We start from the raw sequence: 22031 nt of genomic DNA, 5'->3' as shown, positions 1-22031 counted from the left end.
TTTTAGTCATTAGGGTTGGGTTTGGGAGGGAAAAGTGTTTGAATTTTTAAAGTGAGGTTGGTGGGGGTTTTTGGGGAAGAGGTATGGAGGTGATTGCTGAAGAGAATATAGGGAAGAGGATATGATTTGATTGGTGAGGGGTATTTGGGGAAGAGTGTTATGGGAGGGTAGGTGGGGATCCTGTGGGGTCCACAGATCCTGAGGGTTCAAGGATGTATCATCCCTGCTCCTATTAGGCGTACAAAATGCCCTTGCTGTGCAATCCTTGCGTTTAACGCCAGACTGCTGCTTGTTTCTGGTGTTTAACGCCCAGAATGGTGCCAGACTGGACATTAAATGCCTATTCTGCTACCCTTACTGGCGTTTAAATGCCAGTAAGTTGCTCCTCTAGGGTGTGCTATTTTTAATGATGTTTTTGATTTTTCTTTAATTTTTGTAATTGCTTTTATGACTCTACATGATCATCAACCTAAAAAAAAAGAAAATAACATAGATAAATAAAATTGGGTTGCCTCCCAATAAGCACTTCTTTAATGTCAATAGCTTGACAGTGAGCTCTCATGGAGCTTCACAGATGTTCAGAGCATTGTTGGGACCTCCCAACACCAGACTTAGAGTTTGAATGTGGGGGTTCAACACCAAACTTAGAATTTGGTTGTGGCCTCCCAACACCAAACGTAGAGTTTGACTGTTGAGGCTTTGTTTGACTCTGCATTGAGAGAAGCTTTTCATGCTTCCTCTCTATGTGTACAGAGGGAGATCCTTGAGTTTTAAACACAAGGTAGTCCTCATTCAATTGAAGGACCAACTCTCCTCTGTCAATATCAATCACAGCTTTTGCTGTGGCTAGGAAGGGTCTTCCAAGGATGATGGATTCGTCCTCATCCTTCCCAGTATATAGGATTATGAAATCAGCAGGGATGTAAAGGCCTTCGACCTTTACTAGCACGTCCTCTACTTGTCCACAAGCCTTCTTTCATGGAATTGTCTGCCATCTCTAATGAGAATTTGGCAGCCTATACCTCAAAGATTCCCAGTTTCTCTATTACAGAGAGTGCATTAAGTTTATGCCTGACCCCAGGTCACACAGAGCCTTCTCAAAAGTCATGGTGCCTATGGTGCAGGGTATTAAGAATATACCAAGATCCTATTTTTTTTTGAGGTAAAGTGTGCTGAACCCATGTATTCAGTTCATTAATGTGCAATGGAGGCTCATCCACCCAAGTCTCATTACCAAATAGCTTGGCATTCAGCTTCATGATTGCTCTTAAATACTGGGCAACTTACCCTTCAACAATGTCTTCATCTTCTTCAGAAGATGAATAGTCATCAAAGCTCATGAATGGTAAAAGGAGGTTCAATGGAATATCTATAGTCTCTAGATGAGCTCATGAGGTCTTCCTCACTGGGATTCACGTCCTCCTCCTCCTCTGTGCATTCGGACACACAAAGTAAGGTTATGGCCTTGCACTCTCTTTTTGGGTTCTCTTTTGTATTGCTTGGGAGAGTACTAGGAGGAGTTTCAGTGACTCTTTTACTTAGCTGGCCCACTTGCGCCTTCAAATTTCTAATGGAGAACCTTGTTTCATTCATGAAACTTAGAGTGGCCTTAGATAGATCAGAGACTATGTTTGCTAAGCTAGAGGGGCTCTGCTCTTAATTCTCTGTCTGTTGCTGAGAGGATGATGGAAAATGCTTGCTATTGCTAAACCTGTTTCTTCCACCATTATTAAAGCCTTGTTGGGGCTTTTATTGATCCTTCCATGAGAAATTTGGATGATTTTTCCATCAGGGATTATAGGGGTTTTCATAGACTTCACCCATGTAATTCACCTCTGCCATTGCAGGGTTCTCAGGATCATAGGCTTCTTCTTTAGAAGATGCCTCTTTAGTACTATTGGATGCATTTTGCAATCCATTCAGACTTTGAGAAATCAAGTTGACTTGTTGAGTCAACATTTTGTTCTGAGCCAATATGGCATTCAGAGCATCAACTTCAAGAACTCCCTTCCTCTGAGGCGTCCCATTATTCACAAGATTCCTTTCAGAAGTATACATGAACTGGTTATTTGCAACCATGTCAATGAGTTCTTGAGCTTTTGTAGGCGTCTTCTTTAGGTGAATAGATCCACTGCAGAATGGTCCAATAACATCTTAGACAATTCAGACAGACCATCATAGAATATATCCAGGATGGTCCATTCTGAAAGCATGTCAGAGGGACACTTTTTGGTCAGTTACTTGTATCTCTCCCAAGCTTCATAGAGGGATTCACCTTCTTTCTGTCTGAAGTTTTGAACATCCACTCTAAGCTTACTCAGCTTTTGAAGAGGAAAGAACTTGGCTAAGAAAGTCGTGACCAGCTTATCCCAAGAGTTCAGGATATCTTTAGGTTGAGAGCCATACTCTAGCTCTGTCTCTTATAGTAAAAGGGAAAAGCATAAGCCTGTAGACCTCGGGATCAACCCCATTGGTCTTAACAGTATCACAGATCTGCAAGAATTTAGTTAAGAAATGAAAAGGATCTTCTGATGGAAGTCCATAAAACTTGCAATTCTGTTGCATCAGAGCTAATTGAGGCTTTAGCTCAAAATTGTTTGCTCCAATGGCAGGGATTGAGATGCTTCTTCCATGTAAGTTGGAATTTGGTGTAGTAAAGTCACCAAGCATCTTCCTTGCACCTCCACCATTGTTATTGGGTTCGGCCATCTCTACTTCTTTTTTGAAAATTTCAGTAAAGTCCTCTTTAGAGTGTTGTGTTTTAGCTGCTCTTAGCTTCCTCTTCAGAGTCCTTTCAGGTTCAGGATCTGCTTCAACAAGAATGTCCTTGTCCTTGCACCTGCTCATAGGAAAAAGAAGATAATAGAAAAGAAGTGGAATCCTCTTTGTCACAGTATAGAAATTCCTTTATGTGAGTAGAAGAAGAAAAGAATAGAAGAAGGAGAAGAGAAAAATTTGAACACATAGGAGAAGAGAGGGTTCAAATTTTGAGATGAAGAGAAATGTTAGTAAATGAATAAATAAATAGAGAAAGATGAGAGAGAAAGGGAATTCGAATATTAACTAAAAGAAAAGAAAAATATTTTTGTTTTTATTTTAATTATTAGTTAAAATTCGAAAAAAGAGAAGAAATAAAATTAAAATTAAAATTTGAAACAATTAGTTAATTAAAAAGAATTTTGAAAAAGGGTGAGGAATTTTCAAAAATTAGAGAGAGAAAAGTAGTTAGGTGGTTTTGAAAAAGATAAGAAACAAACAAAAAGTCAATTAGTTAGTTGAAAAAGATTTGAAAATCAATTTTGAAAAAATAAGAAGTTAGAAAAGATTTTGAAATTGGTTTTGAACAAGATATGATTTGAAAAAGATATGTTTGAAAATATATGATTGAAAAGATATGATTGAAATTTATTTTGAAAAAGAACTTTAGAAAGATTTGATTTTTAAAATTAAAATTGATTACTTGACTAACAAGAAACTAAAAGATATGATTCTAGAATTTAAAGATTGAACCTTTCTTAACAAGAAATTAACAAACTTCAAATTTTTTAATCAATCACATTAATTGTTAGTAAAGTCTTCAAAAATTTGAAATGAAATTAAGAAAAAGATTTTGAAAATCAATTTTTAAAATTTTCGAAAATAAAATAAAAAAAATGAAAAAGATTTAATTTTTGAAAAAGATTTTGAAAAGATAGGATTTTTGAAATTGAAATCTTGACTTGACTAACAAGAAATAAATTATTTTAAAAAATTTTGACCAAGTCAACCCAAAGATTTTGAAATTTATGAGTAAAAAAAAGGAAAAGATATTTTTTTTTGCTTTTTGAAATTTTAATGATGAGAGAGAAAAACATAAAAATGACTCAACGCATAAAAATTTTGGATCAAAACAAATGATGCATGCAAGACCACTATGAATGTCAAGATGAACACCAAGAACACTTCGAAGATCAAGATGAACATCAAGACTTATTTTTGAAAAATTTTCAAGAAAAGAAAAACATGCAAGACACCAAACTTAGAAATTTTTGATGTTTAGACAATATGAATGCAAAAATGTATATGAAAAACAACAAAAGACACAAAACAAGAAAAAATGAAGATCAAACAAGAAGACTTATCGAGAACAACTTGAAGATCATGAAGAATGCAATGCATGATATTTTTTTTCGAAAAATGCACAGTTTTTAAATACATGCAATTGACACCAAACTTAAAAATTGACACTAGACTCAAACAAGAAACACAAAATATTTTTGGTTTTTATGATTTTATTAAATTTTTTTGGATTTTTTCAAAAATTATTTTTTTTGAAAAACGAAAAAGAAGAAAAAATTTTGAAAGATTTTTGAAAACTTTTTGAAAATAAAATAAAGGTTGAAACAAAAAGAAAATTACCTAATCTAAGCAACAAGATGAACCGTCAGTTGTCCAAACTCGAACAATCTCCGACAACGGTGCCAAAAACTTGGTGGATGAAATTGTGATCTTCAATGGTGCCAACAACTTGGTACGCACAATTGTAATATCACTCTTTTTCACAACTTCGCACAACAAACGCGCAAGTGCACTGGGTCATCCAAGTAATAAACCTTATGTGAGTAAGGGTCGATCCCACGTAGATTGTCGGCTTGAAGCAAGCTATGGTCATCTTGTAAATCTCAGTCAGGCGGATTCAAATGGTTATGGAGTTTTGATAATTAAAATATAAATAAATGTAAAATAAAGATAGAGATACTTATGTAAATCATTGGTGGGAATTTCAGATAAGTGTATGGAGATGCTTTATCCCTCTTGAATCTCTACTTTCCTACTTCCTTCATCCAATCCTTCATACTCATTTCTATGGCAAGCTGTATGTAGGGTGTCACCGTTGTCAATGGCTACTTCCCATCCTCTTAGGGAAAAAGGTCCTGTACGGTTTCTCGCATGGCTAATCAGCTGTTGGTTCTCGATTGGTGCACGAAAATTGCAATCAAACTTTTGCAATCTGCACAACTAACCAGCAAGTGCACTGGGTCGTCCAAGTAATACCTTACGTGAGTAAGGGTCAAATCCCACGGAGATTGTTGGTTTGAAGCAAGCTATGGTTATCTTATTAATCTTAGTCATGATACCAATAGGATTCTTTAGCCTCGATTGTAAAAGATAAAAGAGCATGAAATAAATACTTATTATGCAGTAATAGAGAATATGTTGGAGTTTTGGAGGTGCTTTGTCTTCTCAATTTCTGTAACATAATGCTTCCTCAATTTAATAAATGCAAGGCTCCTTCCATGGCAAGCTATATGTAGGGTGTCACCATTGTCAATGGCTACTTCCCATCCTCTCAGTGAAAATGGTCCAAATGCTCTGTCACAGCACGGCTAATCATCTGTTGGTTCTCGATCATGTCAGAATAAGATCCATTGATCCTTTTGCGTCTGTCACTACGCCCAACACTTGCGAGTTTGAAGTTCGTCACAGTCATCCAATCCCAGAATCCTACTCGGAATACCACAGACAAGGTTTAGACTTTTCGGATCCTCATGAATGCCGCCAACAAATCTAGCTTATACCACGAAGATTCTGATTAAGGAATCTAAGAGATACTCATTCAATCTAATGTAGAACGGAGGTGGTTGTCAGGCACACGTTCATGGATTGAGGAAGGTGATGAGTGTCACGGATCATCACCTTCTTCATAGTGAAGCGTGAATGAACATCTTAGATAGGAACAAGCATGTTTGAATGGAAAACAGAAATAATTGCATTAATTCATCAAGACGCTGCAGAGCTCCTCACCCCCAACAATGGAGTTTAGAGACTCATTCCGTCAAAGAGTATAAAATTCTGATATAAAATGTCATGAGATACAAAATAAATCTCTAAAAGTTGTTTAAATACTAAACTAGTGACCTAGGTATACAGAAAATGAGTAAACTAGGATGGATAGTGCAGAAATCCACTTCTGGGGCCCACTTGGTATGTGCTGGGGCTGAGACTTAAGCTTCTCATGTGCCTGGGCTATTTTTGGAGTTGAACGCCAGGTTGTAACCTGTTTCTGGCGTTGAACTCCAACTTGCAACCTGTTTATGGCGCTGAACGCCAAACTGCAACATGGAACTGGCGTTGAACGCCAGTTTACGTCGTCTATCATCACGCAAAGTATGGACTATTATATATTGCTGGAAAGCCCTGGATGTCTACTTTCTAACCCAATTATGAGCTCACCACTTAGACTCTTGTAGCTCAAAAAATTCATTCCGAGTGCAGGGAGTTCAGAATCCAATAGCATCAGCAGTCCTTTTTCAGCCTAAATCAGATTTTTGTTCATCTCCCTCAATTTCAGCCAGAAAATACCTGAAATTATAGAAAAACACACAAACTCATAGTAAAGTCCAGAAATATGAATTTTTCCTAAAAGATATTAAAATTATACTAAAAACTAATTAAAACATACTAAAATCTACATGAAATTACCCCTAAAAAGGGTATAAAATATCCACTCATCACAACACCAAACTTAAACTATTGCTTGTCCCCAAGCAACTAGATAAATAAAATAGGATAAAAATAAATTAAGAAGTAATAATATCTCAGAGTTTCAAGTGAAGATCAAATTCTAATTTGATGAGCGGGACTAGTAGCTTTTTGCTTCTGAATAGTTTCGGCATCTCACTTTATCCTTTGAAATCCAGAATGATTGGCATCCATAGGAACTTAGAATTCAGATAGTATTATTGATTCTCCTAGTTTAGTATGTTGATTCTTGAACACAGTTACTTGATGAGTCTTGGCCGTGGCCCTAAGCACTTTGTTTTCCAGTATTACCACCGGATACATAAATGCCACAGACACATAACTGGGTGAACCTTTTCAGATTATGACTTAGCTTTGCTAAAGTCCCCAATTATAGGTGTCTAGAGTTCTTAAGCACACTCTTTTGCTTTGGATCACGACTTTAAACACTCAGTCTCAAGCTTTTCACTTGAACCTGTATGCCACAAGCACATGGTTAGGGACAGCTTGATTTAGCCGCTTAGGCCTGGATTTTTTTCCTTGGGCCCTCCTGTCCATTGATGCTCAAAGCCTTGGATCCTTTTTACCCTTGCCTTTTGGTTTTAAGGGGTATTGGCGTTTGCTTTTTCTTTATCCAATGATTCCTTGTTTTTTTTTCACTGCTTTTTCTTGCTTCAAGAATCAATTTCATGATTTTTCAGATCATCAATAATATTTCTCTTGTTCATCATTCTTTCAAGGGCCAAAAATTTTAACATTCATGAAATTCAATATAAAAAATATGCACTGTTCAAGCATTCATTCAGAAGATAAAAAGTATTGCCACCACATCTAAATAATTAGAATTTTCCTTATTAAAAACTCGAAAAATATAAATTACCTCTTTATTCTAAAAATCTACTATTTTATTCATGTTTGATGATGATGAGAAAAATAAATTATAGCTTAATTGAAAATAAAATCAAAATAGATATACTAATTACTACTACTCTTATATAACTTCTAAGGTAAATTCCTATAATAATAACTATCACAGAATTAAAGCTAAGATTAGGACTCAACAACCTTTATTTTGAGAACTTGATGTTCCTCTAGTCTGTGGAGTGCTTGGTCCTTCAAGAGATAGTTTTTGACGCTTCAGTTCCTTTAAGTCACGCCTTTGCTCTTCTTGTTCCCCATGCAATTTGCGAAGCATGCTATTTTGATTATTCTGTTCTTCCTTTATTTGGTCCATAGCTTCTTGCAACTTGGTAACATATGCTTCAAGAAGCTCCAAGTATTCAAATTGAGGAAATTCCGGGAGGAATTCCTGTGCTCTCCTCTTGATGGGTTCGTCCTGCCCTTGTTGTTTTTCCATTGATGTTTTGGTGATTGGTCGCTCAACTGAGATATACTCAGTTATTCCCATCTTCACTCCAGCATCTTTATATAGCATAGATATTAAGCTAGGATAAGCCAATTTGGCATCTTTGGAGTTCTTGTTTGCAATTATGTAAAGTTCACATGAAATCAACTGATGAACTTCCACTTCTCTTCCTAACATAATGCAGTGGATCATCACTGCTCTTTTAACAGTGACCTCAGAGTGGTTACTAGTGGGCAGTATAGAATGCCCAATGAAGTCCAGCCAGCCTCTGGTGACTGGTTTGAGATCTTCTCTTTTGAGTTGATTTGGGACGCCCTTGGTGCTGGTGGTCCACCTGGCTCCAGGGAGGCATATGTCGTCTAGAATCTTGTCCAGGCCTTTATTTGTTCTCATCATTCTCCTATTAAAGGAGTCTGGGTCATCTTTCAGTTGGGGTAGCTTAAAGATCTCCCTGATTTTATCAGTGTGGATGTGAACAATCTTTCCTCTAACCAAGGTCCGATAGTCATAGAGAGCAGTTCCAGATATTCTCTGCCTGTCTGTTTGCCACAAATTAGCATAGAATTCCTGAACCATATTTCTTTCTACCTTTGTCTCAGGATTAGCTAGGATTTCCCAGCTCCTGTTTCGAATTTGCTCTTGGATCTCCGGATATTCATCTTCTTTCAGATCGAATTTGACTTCCGGGATCACTGACCTTAGACCCATTATTTTGTAGTAATGGTCTGAATGTTCTTTGGTTAAGAACTTCCCTTGATTCCAAAGTGGTTTTGGAATACTCTCTTTCTTGCCTCTTGGAGTGGGTTGTTTTCCTTTAGGAGCCATGATCTTAGTGGGTATGGTTTAGTGATCATGGATAAACACACCAAACCTAGAGTTTTGCTTGTCCTCAAGAAAAAGAAAAGAAAGGAGAGGGATAGAAGGAGAGCTTGTTTTCGAATTGTTGAGGAGAGGGGAGACCGAATGTGGATTTAAAGGGAGGGGGTGGGTTTTCAAAAATTTTGAAGGAAGATAAGATAAAAGATATGATTTATAAAAAATAAATATGATAAGAAAAAGATATAATTTAAAATTAAAAAGTTGTGAATGATATTTGAAAAAGATAATCTGAATTTTTATTTTGAAAAGGATTTTAAAAGATAATTGAGTTTTTTAAAAAAAAAATTGAAAAGGAGTTGGATGGAATTTGAAAAGGATTTGTGTTTATAAATTAAGATACATTTGATATTTTTGAAAAAGGGATTTTAGAAATTAGGATTAAAATTTTTGGAATTGAAGGATGAGAGTTTGTAACATGTTTATGCAAGAAATCATGAATTGGAATATAAAAATTTTGAAAAATGTGAATTAAAAACGAAATTACCTCCTCCCCACAATCCTAGCGTTAAACGTCCAAGCGCTGCATGTTTTGGGCATTTAACGCCCATTTGCAGCTTCTCCTGGGCGTTCAACGCCCAGCTGTTACTTCTAGCTGGCGTTGAATGCCAGGAACTCCTTTGTCACTGTGCATTTTTCTGAACTCCCAGGACGCTATAAATCTGGCGTTGAACACCCAGAAGGTGCTTCTTTCTGGCGTTGAACGCCCAGAAGATGCTTCTTTCTGGCGTTGAACGCCCAGTGGATGCTTCTTTTGGGCGTTCAACGCCCAAGACAGCTCTTACTGGCTTTTTCGCACCAGTGAGCTTCCTTTTTATTGTTTTATCTTCTGAATCCTTCTGTAACTCTGTGAATTCAAGCAATTGCTATTTTACCTTGAAGATAATTGACATAAACCTGTAAAAATTAATTAATTAACAAATAAGCTTTGTAAATGACTGGGTTGCCTCCCAGCAAGTGCTTCTTTATTGTCTTTAGCTGGACTATTACTGAGCTTTTAATCAAGTCTCAGTTTTGAGCATTCTTGCTCGAAATTGCTTTCAAGATAATGTTTAACTCTCTATCCATTAACAATGAACTTTTTGTTAGAATCATTATCCTGAAGCTCCACATATCCATATGGTGACACACTTGTAATCACATATGGACCTTTCCACTGGGATTTCAATTTCCCGGGGAATAATCTGGGCCTAGAATTAAATAGCAGAACTTTCTGCCCTGGCTCAAAGACTCTGGAAGATAGTTTCTTATCATGCCATCTTTTTGCTTTTTCTTTGTAAATTTTTGCATTTTCGAAAGCATTGAGTCTGAATTCCTCTAGCTCATTTAATTGGAGCAATCATTTTTCTCCACCTAACTTGGCATCAAGGTTTAGGAATCTGGTTGCCCAATAGGCCTTATGTTCCAGTTCCACTGGCAAGTGACAGGCTTTTCCATACACCAGCTGGTATGGAGAAGTTCCTATAGGTGTCTTGAATGCTGTTCTGTATGCCCACAGAGCATCATCCAAGCTTCTTGCCCAATCCCTTCTACGGTTAATCACAGTCCGTTCCAGGATTCTTTTAAGTTCTCTATTAGAGACTTCAGCTTGCCCATTTGTCTGTGGATGATATGGAGTAGCTACTCTATGGCTAACTCCATATCGAACCAAAGTAGAGTAAAGCTGTTTATTACAGAAATGAGTGCCCCCATCACTGATTAGTACTCTAGGGATACCCAATCTGCTGAAGATGTGTTTCTGGAGGAATTTCAGCACTGTCTTAGTATCATTAGTGGGTGTTGCAATAGCTTCCACCCATTTGGATACAAAATCTACTACCACCAGAATATAAGTGTTTGAGTATGATGGTGGGAAAGGTCCCATGAAGTCAATACCCCATACATCAAACAACTCAATCTCCAAGATCCCTTGTTGAGGTATGGCATAACTGTGAGGTAGATTGCCAAATCTTTGGCAACTGTCACAATTAAGTACAAACACTCGGGAGTCTTTATAGAGAGTAGGCCATTAGAAGCCACATTGGAGGACTCTTGTGGCTGTTCGCTCACTTCCAAAATGTCCTCCATACTGTGATCCATGGCAGTGCTAGAGGATCTTCTGTGCTTCTTCTTTAGGCACACAACTACGGATTACTCCGTCTGTACATCTCTTGAAGAGATATGGTTCATCCCAAAGGTAGTACTTTGCATCCGTGATCAATTTCTTTTTTTGCTGCCTACTGTACTCTTTGGGTATGAATCTCATTACCTTGTAGTTTGCAATGTCTGCAAACCATGACACTTCCTGGATGGCAAAGAGTTGCTCATCCGGAAAGTTTTCAGAGATCTCATTAAGAGGGAGGAACGCCCCTTCTACTAGTTCTAATCGGGACAGGTGATCTGCTACTTGGTTCTCTGTCCCTTTTCTGTCTCTTATTTCTATATCAAACTCTTGCAGAAGCAACACCCATCTGATGAGTCTGGGTTTTGAATCCTACTTTGTGAGTAGATATTTAAGAGCAGCATGGTCAGTGTACACAATCACTTTTGATCCTACTAAATAAGATCTAAACCTGTCAATGGCATAAACCACTGCAAGTAACTCTTTTTCTGTGGTATGGTCACTGGCATCACATATCAGTTCAAATGGTAATGTCCAGTCTGGTGCCGAGATGACTGGTGCTGTGACCAGCTTAGATTTCAGAGTCTCAATTGCCTGCAGACACTCCTTATCAAAGATAAATGGCATGTCAGCAGCTAGCAAATTACTCAGAGGTTTTGCGATTTTTGAAAAATCTTTTATAAACCTCCTATAGAATCCTGCATGCCCCAAAAAGCTTCTGATTGCCTTAACATTGGCAGGTGGTGGTAATTTTTCAATTGCCTCTACCTTAGCTTGATCCACCTCTATTCCCTTGTTCAAAATTTTGTTCCCAAGGACAATTCCTTCAGTCACCATAAAGTGACATTTCTCCCAGTTTAAAACCAGGTTAGTCTCTTGGCACCTCTTTAGAGCAAGTGCTAGATGGTCAAGACAGGAGTTGAATGAGTCTCCAAATACTGAAAAGTCATCCATGAAGACTTCCAAAAATTTTTCCACCATATCAGAGAAAATAGAGAGCATGCACCTTTGAAAGGTTGCAGGTGCATTACACAGGCCAAATGGTATCCTTCTGTATGCAAATACTCCGAATGGACATATGAATGATGTTTTCTCTTGATCTTGGGGATCTACTGTAATTTGATTATAACCTGAATATCCATCCAGGAAGCAGTAGTATTCATGACCTGCTAGTCTTTCTAGCATCTGGTCTATGAGGGTAAAGGAAAATGATCCTTTCTGGTAGCTGCATTGAGCCTTCTATAATCAATACACATACACCACCCTATAATTGTTCTTGTAGGAACCAGTTCATTTTTTTCATTATGACCACTGTCATGCCACCCTTCTTAGGGATGACTTGGACAAGGCTTACCCAGGGGCTATCAGAAATAGGATAAATAATCACAGCCTCTAGTAATTTAGTGACCTCCATCTGTACCACCTCCTTCATGGCTGGATTCAACCGCCTCTGTGGTTGAAAACTGGCTTAGCATCATCCTCTAATAGGATCTTGTGCATGCATCTGGCTGGGCTAATGCCCTTAAGATCACTGATGGACCACCCAATAGCTGTCTTGTGCGTCCTTAGCACTTGAATTACTGCTTCCTCTTCCTGTGGCTTTAAGGTAGAACTTATGATTACAGGAAAAGTATCACCTTCTCCCAGAAATGCATATTTCAGGGATGGTGATAATGGTTTGAGCTCGGGTTTGGGAGGTTTCTCTTCTCCCTGAGGGATTTTCAGAGGTTCTATTATTCTCTCTGGTTCCTCCAGATTAGGCTAGACATCTTTAAAGATATCCTCTAGCTCTGATTTGAGACTCTCAGTCATATTGACCTCTTTTACCAGAGAGTCAATAATATCAATGCTCGTGCAGTCATTGTGGGTGTCTGGATGCTATATAGCTTTGACAACATTCAACTTAAACTCGTCCTCATTGACTCTCAGGGTCACTTCCCCTTTTTGGACGTCAATGAAGGTTCGTCCAGTTGCTAGGAAAGGTCTTCCTAGGATGAGAGTTGCACTCTTGTGCTCCTCCATTTCCAGCACCACAAAGTCAGTGGGAAAGGCAAATGGCCCAACCTTGACAATCATGTCTTCAATTACGTCTGATGGGTATTTAGTAAAGCCATCAGCAAGTTGGAGACATATCCGGGTTGGTTTAACTTCATCAGTCAACCCAAGCTTTTTGATAGTAGCTGCAGGTATTAGGTTAATACTTGCCCCAAGATCACATAGAGCTTGCTTGGTACAAGTACCTTCTAATGTGCATGGTATCATAAAGCTTCCAGGATCTTTAAGCTTCTCAGGTAAGCTTTTCAGAATGACTGCACTGCATTCTTCAGTGAGGTAGACTTTTTCAGTTTCCCTCCAATCCTTCTTATGACTTAAGATCTCTTTCATGAACTTAGCATAAGAGTGTACTTGCTCAAGTGCCTCTGCAAACGGAATCTTTATTTCAAGAGTCCTGAAGTAGTCTGCAAAGCGAGCAAATTCCTTATCCTGTTCCGCTTGGCGGAGTTTCTGAGGATATGGCATTTTGGTTTTGTATTCCTCAACCTTAGTTGCTGTAGGTTTATTGCTTACAGATGTGGATTGAGAAGCCTTTTTAGAGGGGTTGCTATCAGCACTTGTATGTGTCTGATCTCCCACTGGCGTTTGAATGCCAGGGGTGGAAGTGGGAGTGGCGTTAGACGCCAACTCCTTACCTGTTTCTGGCGTTTGAATGCCAAAACTGTGCTTCCTTTGGGCGTTCAACGCTAATTCCTTGCTTGTTTCTAGCGTTGAACCCCAGGACTGAGCATGGTTTGGGCGTTCAACGCCAGCTCTCCACCCATTTTCTAGCGTTTGAGTGCCAGAATTATTCCTCTCTTCGCTCTTACTGTCCTCAGATGGATTTTGGGTAGTTTGCTCATTTCTTGGCTTCCTGCTACCTTGAAGTGAGGTATTTAATGTTTTCCCACTTCTTAATTGAACTACTTGACACTCTTCTGTTATTTGTTTTGATAACTGCCGCTCTGTTTGCTTTAACTGTACTTCCATATTCATATTAGCCATTCTTGTTTCTTGTAGTATCTCCTTGAATTCGGCTAGCTGTTTTGTTAGAAAATCCAGTTGCTGATTGAATTCAGTAACTTGTTCTGCAGGACTGACTTCAGCAGTTATTGTTTTGGTCTCTTCTTTCAAGGAAGGTTCACTGCTCAGGTACAGATGCTGATTTCTGGCAATTGTATCAATGAGCTCTTGAGCTTCTTCTATTGTCTTTCTCATGTGTATAGATCCACCAGCTGAGTGGTCTAGAGAAATCTGAGCTCTCTCTGTAAGTCCATAATAGAAGATGTCTAACTGCACCCACTCTGAAAACATTTCAGTGGGGCATTTTCTTAGCATCTCTCTGTATCTCTCCCAGGCATCATAAAGGGATTCATTATCTCCTTGTTTAAAGCCTTGGATGCTCAGCCTTAGCTGTGTCATCCGTTTTAGAGGAAAATAGTGATTCAGGAATTTTTCTGACAGCTGTTTCCATGTCTTTATGCTGTCCTTAGGTTGGTTATTTAACCACCTCTTAGCTTGGTCTTTTACAGCAAATGGAAACAGTAACAGTCTATAGACATCCTGATCTACTTCCTTATCATGTACTGTGTCAGCAATTTATAAAAACTGTGCCAGAAACTCTGTAGGTTCTTCTTGTGAAAGACCGGAATATTGGTAACTTTGCTGCATCATGATAATGAGCTGAGGGTTCAACTCAAAGCTACTGACTCCGATGGAGGGTATACAAATACTACTCCCGTATGAAGCAGTAGTGGGGTTAGCATATGACCCCAGAGTCCTTCTGGACTGTTCATTTCCACTTAAGTTCATAATGGAGAAAGGGAGATAAGGTGAATTTATTTTATTTATTTTATTATATATAAAAATTTTGAAATAATAAAATAAAATAAAATAAAATAAAATAAAGACGACAATAAAATTAAAAATAAATAAAAATAAAATAAAATAAAATAAATATTTAAAAATATTTTATGAAGATTTTCGAAAAAGTGAGGAGAGAGAAAGTGGTTAGGATATTATCGAAAAAGATAATTTTTTTTTTAAAAATCTTAAAAGGATAAGATTTGAAAAATTTTGAAATTGAAATCTGAATTTTTATAAGAAAAAATTTGAAAATATGGCTTAAAAATAGTTAGAAAAGATTTTTTTGAATTTTGAATTTTATGATGAAAGAGAAAGACACACAAAAGACACAAGACTTAAAATTTTTAGATCTAATACTCCTTGTTTTCGAAAAGTTTGGAGGAAAAACACCAAGGAACACCAAACTTAAAATTTTTAGAAAACCAAAATAAATTTTCGAAAATTAAAGAAAATTAACAAGAAAACACCAAACTTAAAGTTTGGCACAAGATTCAATCAAAGAAAAATTATTTTTGAAAAAGATTTTAAAAAGAAGATACCCAATTACCAAGAACATAAACCAACGCTCTAGCCAATTGAGCTAAAAATGTAACGTGTTTTAAAGAGGTATTTTTAATAAATAAAGATAAAATTTTTTGAAAACTAATGTTTTGAAAAAGCACAAGAAAAACAAGAAAAGACACAAAACAAGAAAAACCAAAGATCAAACAAGAAAAAATAAATAAGAACAACTTGAAGATCAAGGAAGAATAAAGAACATAAATTCGAAAATTTAAAGGAAAATATAAAATATGCAATTGACACCAAACTTAAAATATAAAACTAAACTCACATAAAAATTAAAAATTAATAAGGAAAAATAATATTTTTGAAAAATATTTGAAAAGAAAAATAAATTATTCCTAATCTAAGCAACAAAATAAACCTTTAGTTGTTCAAACTCGAACAAAAACCCTGGCAACGGCGCCAAAAACTTGGTGCATGAAAATTGCAATCACACTTTTGCAATCCGCACAACTAACCAGCAAGTGCACTAGGTCGTCCAAGTAATACCTTACGTGAGTAAGGGTCGAATCCCACGGAGATTGTTGGTTTGAAGAAAGCTATGGTTATCTTATTAATCTTAGTCAGGATACCAATAGGATTCTTGGTAGCGCGAAATTGTGATCAATACTTTTCACAAATCAAATAATCCCCGGTAATGAATCCAAAAACTTGGTGTTCAATACCATGGCATAAACACAACTTCGCACAACTAACCAGCAAGTGTACTGGGTCGTCCAAGTAATAAACCTTACGCGAGTAAGGGTCGATCCCACAGAGATTGTTGGTATGAAGCAAGCTATGGTCACCTTGTAAATCTTAGTCAGGCAAACTCAAAAGGATATGAATGATGATATACGAATAAAACATAAAGATAAAGATAGGGATACTTATGTAATTCACTGGTAGGAATTTCAGATAAGCGTATGAAGATGCTTATCCCTTTCGTCTCTCTGCTTTCCTACTATCTTCATCCAATCCTTCTTACTCCTTTCCATGGCAAGCTTATGCAAGGGTTTCACCGTTGTCAGTGGCTACCTCCCATCCTCTTAGTGGAAATGTTCAACGCACCCTGTCACGGCACGGCTATCCATCTGTCGGTTCTCGATCAGGCCGGAATAGAATCCAGTGATTCTTTTGCGTCTGTCACTAACGCCCCGCCCTCAGGAGTTTGAAGCACGTCACAGTCATTCAATCATTGAATCCTACTCAGAATACCACAGACAAGGTTAGACCTTCTGGATTCTCTTGAATGCCACCATCAGTTCTAGCCTATACCACGAAGATTCCGGTTAAAGAATCCAAGAGATATTCACCCAGTCGAAGGTAGAACGGAGGTGGTTGTCAGTCCCACGTTCATAGGTGAGAATGATGATGAGTGTCACGGATCATCACATTCATCAAGTTGAAGAACAAGTGATATCTTAGAACAAGAACAAGCGGAATTGAATAGAAGAACAATAGTAATTGCATTAATACTCGAGGTACAGCAGAGCTCCACACCTTAATCTATGGTGTGTAGAAACTCCACCGTTGAAAATACATAAGAACAAGGTCTAGGCATGGCCGAATGGCCAGCCTCCCAGTGATCTAAGGTAGCATCAGAACAAAGATAACTACCCCCGATGTCTCAATACAATAGTATGGACTATCATATATTGCTGGAAAGCCCAGGATGTCTACTTTCCAACGCCGTTGAGAGCGCGCCAATTGGGCTTCTGTAGCTCCAGAAAATCCACTTCGAGTGCAGGGAGGTCAGAATCCAACAGCATCTGCAGTCCTTTTTAGTCTCTGAATCAGATTTTTGCTCAGGTCCCTCAATTTCAGCCAGAAAATACCTGAAATCACAGAAAAACACACAAACTCATAGTAAAGTCCAGAAAAGTGAATTTTAACTAAAAACTAATAAAAATATACTAAAAACTAACTAGATCATACTAAAAACATACTAAAAACAATGCCAAAAAGCGTACAAATTATCCGCTCATCACAACACCAAACTTAAATTGTTGCTTGTCCTCAAGCAACTGAAAATCAAATAAGATAAAAAGAAGAGAATATGCAATGAATTCCAAAAACATCTATGAAGATCAGTATTAATTAGATGATTGGGGCTTTTAGCTTTTTGCCTCTGAATAGTTTTGGCATCTCACTCTATCCTTTGAAATTCAGAATGATTGGCTTCTTTAGGAACTCAGAATCCAGATAGTGTTATTGATTCTCCTAGTTAAGTATGATGATTCTTGAACACAGCTACTTATTGAGTCTCGGCTGTGGCCCAAAGCACTCTGTCTTCCAGTATTACCACCGGATACATACATCCCACAGACACATAATTGGGTGAACCTTTTCAGATTGTGACTCAGCTTTGCTAGAGTCCCCAATTAGAGGTGTCCAGGGCTCTTAAGCACACTCTTTTTGCCTTGGATCACAACTTTATTTCTTTCTTTTTCTTTTCTTTTTCTTTCTTTTCTTTTTTTTTCGAATTTTTTTTTTCATTGCTTTTTCTTGCTTCAAGAATCATTTTTATGATTTTTCAGATCCTCAGTAACATGTCTCCTTTTTCATCATTCTTTCAAGAGCCAACATTCATGAACCACAAATTCAAAAGACATATGCACTGTTTAAGCATACATTCAGAAAATAAAAGTATTGCTACCACATCAAAATAATTAAACTGTTATAAAATTTAAAATTCATGCAATTCTTCTCTTTTTCAATTAAGAACATTTTTCATTCAAGAAAGGTGATGGATTCATAGGACATTCATAACTTCAAGGCATAGACACTAAGACACTAATGATCACAAGACACAAACATAGATAAACATAAGCACTAAAATTCGAAAAATAGGAAAATAAAGAACAAGGAAATTAAAGAACGGGTCCACCTTAGTGATGGCGGCTTGTTCTTCCTCTTGAAGATCCTATGGAGTGCTTGAGCTCCTCAATGTCTCTTCCTTGTCTTTGTTGCTCCTCTCTCATGATTCTTTGATCTTCTTTAATTTCATGGAGGAGAATGGAATGTTCTTGGTGCTCCACCCTTAGTTGTCCCATATTGGAACTCAATTCTCCTAGGGAGGTGTTTAGTTGCTCCCAATAGTTTTGTTGAGGAAAGTGCATCCCTTGAGGTATCTCAGGGATCTCATGATAAGTGGGGTCTCTTGTGTGCTCCATCCTCTTCTTAGTGATGGGCTTGTCCTCATCAATAGGGATGTCTCCCTCTATGTCAACTCCAACCGAATAACAGAGGTGACAAATGAGATGAGGGAAGGCTAACCTTGCCAAGGTAGAAGACTTGTCCGCCACCTTATAAAGTTCTTGAGATATAACCTCATGAACTTCTATTTCTTCTCCAATCATGATGCTATGAATCATGATAGCCCGGTCTATGGTAACTTCGGACCGGTTGCTAGTGGGAATGATTGAGCGTTGGATAAACTCCAACCATCCTCTAGCCACGGGTTTGAGGTCATGCCTTCTCAATTGAACCGGCCTCCCTCTTGAATCTCTCTTCCATTGGGCTCCCTCTTCACATATGACTGTGAGGACTTGGTCCAACCTTTGATCAAAGTTGACCCTTCTAGTGTAAGGATGTTCATCTCCTTGCATCATGGGCAAGTCGAATGCCAACCTTACCCTTTCCGGACTAAAATCCAAGTATTTCCCCCGAACCATTGTAAGATAATTCTTTGGATCCGGGTTCACACTTTGATCATGGTTCTTGGTGATCCATGCATTGGCATAGAACTCTTGAACCATTAAGATTCTGACTTGTTGAATGGGGTTGGTAAAAAGGGACCTCGGGGATCACCTTCTTCAAGGCCACAACTTCATAGAAGTGGTCTTGATGCACCCTTGAGATGAATCTTTCCATCTCCCATGACTCGGAGGTGGAAGCTTTTGCCTTCCCTTTCCTCTTTCTAGAGGTTTCTCCGGCCTTGGATGCCATAAATGGTTATGGAAAAACAAAAAGCAATGCTTTTACCACACCAAACTTAAAAGGTTTGCTCGTCCTCGAGCAAAAGAAGAAAGAAGAGAGTAGAAGAAGAAGAAATGAGGAAGAAGGGAATGGCTTTGTGTTCGGCCAAAAGGGGGAGAAGTGGTGTTTAGGTTGTGGGAAAATGAAGGAGTGAAGATGGGTTTATATAGGAATGGGGGGTGGTGATGGTTCGGCTATGTGAGGGTGGGTTTGGGAGGGAAAGTGTTTTGAATTTGAATGGTTAGGTAGGTGGGGTTTTATGAAGGATGGATGTGAGTGGTGAAGAGAAAGATGGGATTTGATAGGTGAAGGGTTTTTGGGGAAGAGGTGTTGAGGTGATTGGGGAATGGGTGAAGAAGAAGAGAGAGAGTGGTGGGGTAGGTGGGGATCCTGTGGGGTCCACAGATCCTGAGGTGTCAAGGAAAAGTCATCCCTGCACCAAATGGCAAGCAAAATCTCGTTTTGTGCCAATTCTGGCGTTAAACGCCGGGCTGGTGCCCATTTCTGGCGTTTAACGCCAGCTTCTTGCCCTTTTCTGGCGTTTAACGCCAGTCTGGTGCCCCTTTCTGGCGTTAAACGCCCAGAATGGTGCCAGACTGGGCGTTAAACGCCCAACAGCTAGCCTCACTGGCGTTTAAACGCCAGTACGCTCTCCTCCAGGGTGTGCTGTTTTACTTTCTGTTTTTCATTCTGTTTTTGCTTTTTTCATTGATTTTGTGACTTCTCATGATCATCAACCTATAAAAAACATAAAATAACAAAGGAAAATAGATAAAATATAACATTGGGTTACCTCCCAACAAGCGCTTCTTTAATGTCAGTAGCTTGACAGAGGACTCTCATGGAGCCTCAGAAATGCTCAGAGCCATGTTGGAACCTCCCAACACCAAACTTAGAATTTGACTGTGGGGGCTCTGTTTGGCTCTATTTTGAGAGAAGCTCTTCATGCCTACTCTCCGTGGTGACAGAGGGATATCCTTGAGCCTCTAACACAAAGGATTCTTCATTCACTTGAATGATCAACTCTCCTCTATCAACATCAATCACAGCCTTTGCTGTGGCTAGGAAGGGTCTGCCAAGGATGATGGATTCATCCATGCACTTCCCAGTCTCTAGGACTATGAAATCAGTAGGGATGTAATGGTCTTCAACTTTTACCAGAACATCCTCTACAAGTCCATAGGCTTGTTTTCTTGAATTGTCTGCCATCTCTAGTGAGATTTTTGTAGCTTACACCTCAAAGATCCTCAACTTCTCCACTACAGAGAGAGGCATGAGGTTTACACTTGACCCTAAGTCACACAAGGCCTTCTTGAAGGTCATGGTGCCTATGGTACAAGGTATTGAAAACTTCCCAGGATCCTGTCTCTTTTGAGGCAGTTTCTGCCTAGACAAGTTATCAAGTTCTTTGGTGAGCAAAGGGGCTTCATCCTCCCAAGTCTCATTTCCAAATAACTTGTCATTTAACTTCATGATTGCTCCAAGGTATTTAGCAACTTGCTCTTCAGTGACATACTCACCCTCTTCAGAGGAAGAATACTCATCAGAGCTCATGAATGGCAGAAGTAAGTCCAATGGAATCTCTATGGTCTCATTTTGAGCCTCAGATTCCCATGGTTCCTCATTGGGGAACTCATTGGAGGCCAGTGGACGTCCATTGAGGTCTTCCTCAGTGGCGTCCACTGCCTCTCCTTCCTCCCAAAATTCGGCCATGTTGATGGCCTTGCACTCTCCTTTTGGATTTTCTTCTGTATTGCTTGGAAGAGTACTAGGAGGGAGTTCAGTAATTTTTCTTGCTCAGCAGACCCACTTGTGCCTCCAAGTTTCTAATGGAGGACCTTGTTTCAGTCATGAAACTTTGAGTGGTTTTGATTAGATCAGAGACCATGGTTGCTAAGTCAGAGGTATTCTGCTTAGAACTCTTTATCTGTTGCTGAGAAGATGATGGAAAAGGCTTGCTATTGCTAAACCTGTTTCTTCCACCATTATTATTGTTGAAACCTTGTTGAGGTCTCTGTTGATCCTTCCATGACAAATTTAGATGATTTCTCCATGAAGGATTATAGGTGTTTCCATAGGATTCTCCCATGTAATTCACCTCTTCCATTGAAGGGTTCTCAGGATCATAGGCTTCTTCCTTAGATGAAGCCTCCTTAGTACTGCTTGGTGCATTTTGCATTCCAGACAGATTTTGAGAAATCATATTGACTTGTTGAGTCAATATTTTGTTCTGAGCCAATATGGCATTCAGAGTGTCAATCTCAAGAACTCTTTTCTTCTGACGAGTCCCATTGTTCACAGGATTCCTTTCAGAAGTGTACATGAATTGGTTATTTGCAACCATTTCAATGAGTTCTTGAGCTTCTGCAGGTGTCTTCTTCAGATGAAGAGATCCTCCAGCAGAGCTGTCCAATGACATCTTGGACAGTTCAGACAGACCATCATAGAAGATACCTATGATGCTCCATTCAGAAAGCATGTCAGAGGGACACTTTCTGATCAATTGTTTGTATCTTTCCCAAGCTTCATAGAGGGATTCACCTTCCTTCTGTCTGAAGGTTTGGACTTCCACTCTAAGCTTACTCAATTTTTGAGGTGGAAAGAACTTTGCCAAGAAGGCATTGACTAGCTTTTCCCAAGAGTCCAGGCTTTCTTTAGGTTGAGAGTCCAACCATGTCCTAGCTCTGTCTCTTACAGCAAAAGGGAATAGCATAAGTCTGTAGACCTCAGGGTCAACCCCATTAGTCTTGACAGTGTCACAGA

At 38.6% G+C, this 22031-nt stretch overlaps 1 non-coding gene across 1 annotated transcript; it reads left to right on the top strand.

Moving 5' to 3' along the window:
* Nucleotides 1-2207: 2207 nt before the first annotated feature.
* LOC112715609 (small nucleolar RNA R71) lies at nucleotides 2208-2315 on the top strand. Its single transcript, XR_003159867.1, has one exon. It is a non-coding gene; the product is annotated as a small nucleolar RNA R71 (small nucleolar RNA).
* The last annotated feature ends 19716 nt before the right edge of the window (nucleotides 2316-22031 follow it).

Source organism: Arachis hypogaea, chromosome 1 (genome assembly GCF_003086295.3).
Source record: "Arachis hypogaea cultivar Tifrunner chromosome 1, arahy.Tifrunner.gnm2.J5K5, whole genome shotgun sequence".
In the NCBI taxonomy this organism is placed as follows: domain Eukaryota; kingdom Viridiplantae; phylum Streptophyta; class Magnoliopsida; order Fabales; family Fabaceae; genus Arachis; species Arachis hypogaea.
Note: the sequence above shows the minus strand (reverse complement) of the source record. Positions and strands in the feature narration are given on the sequence as shown.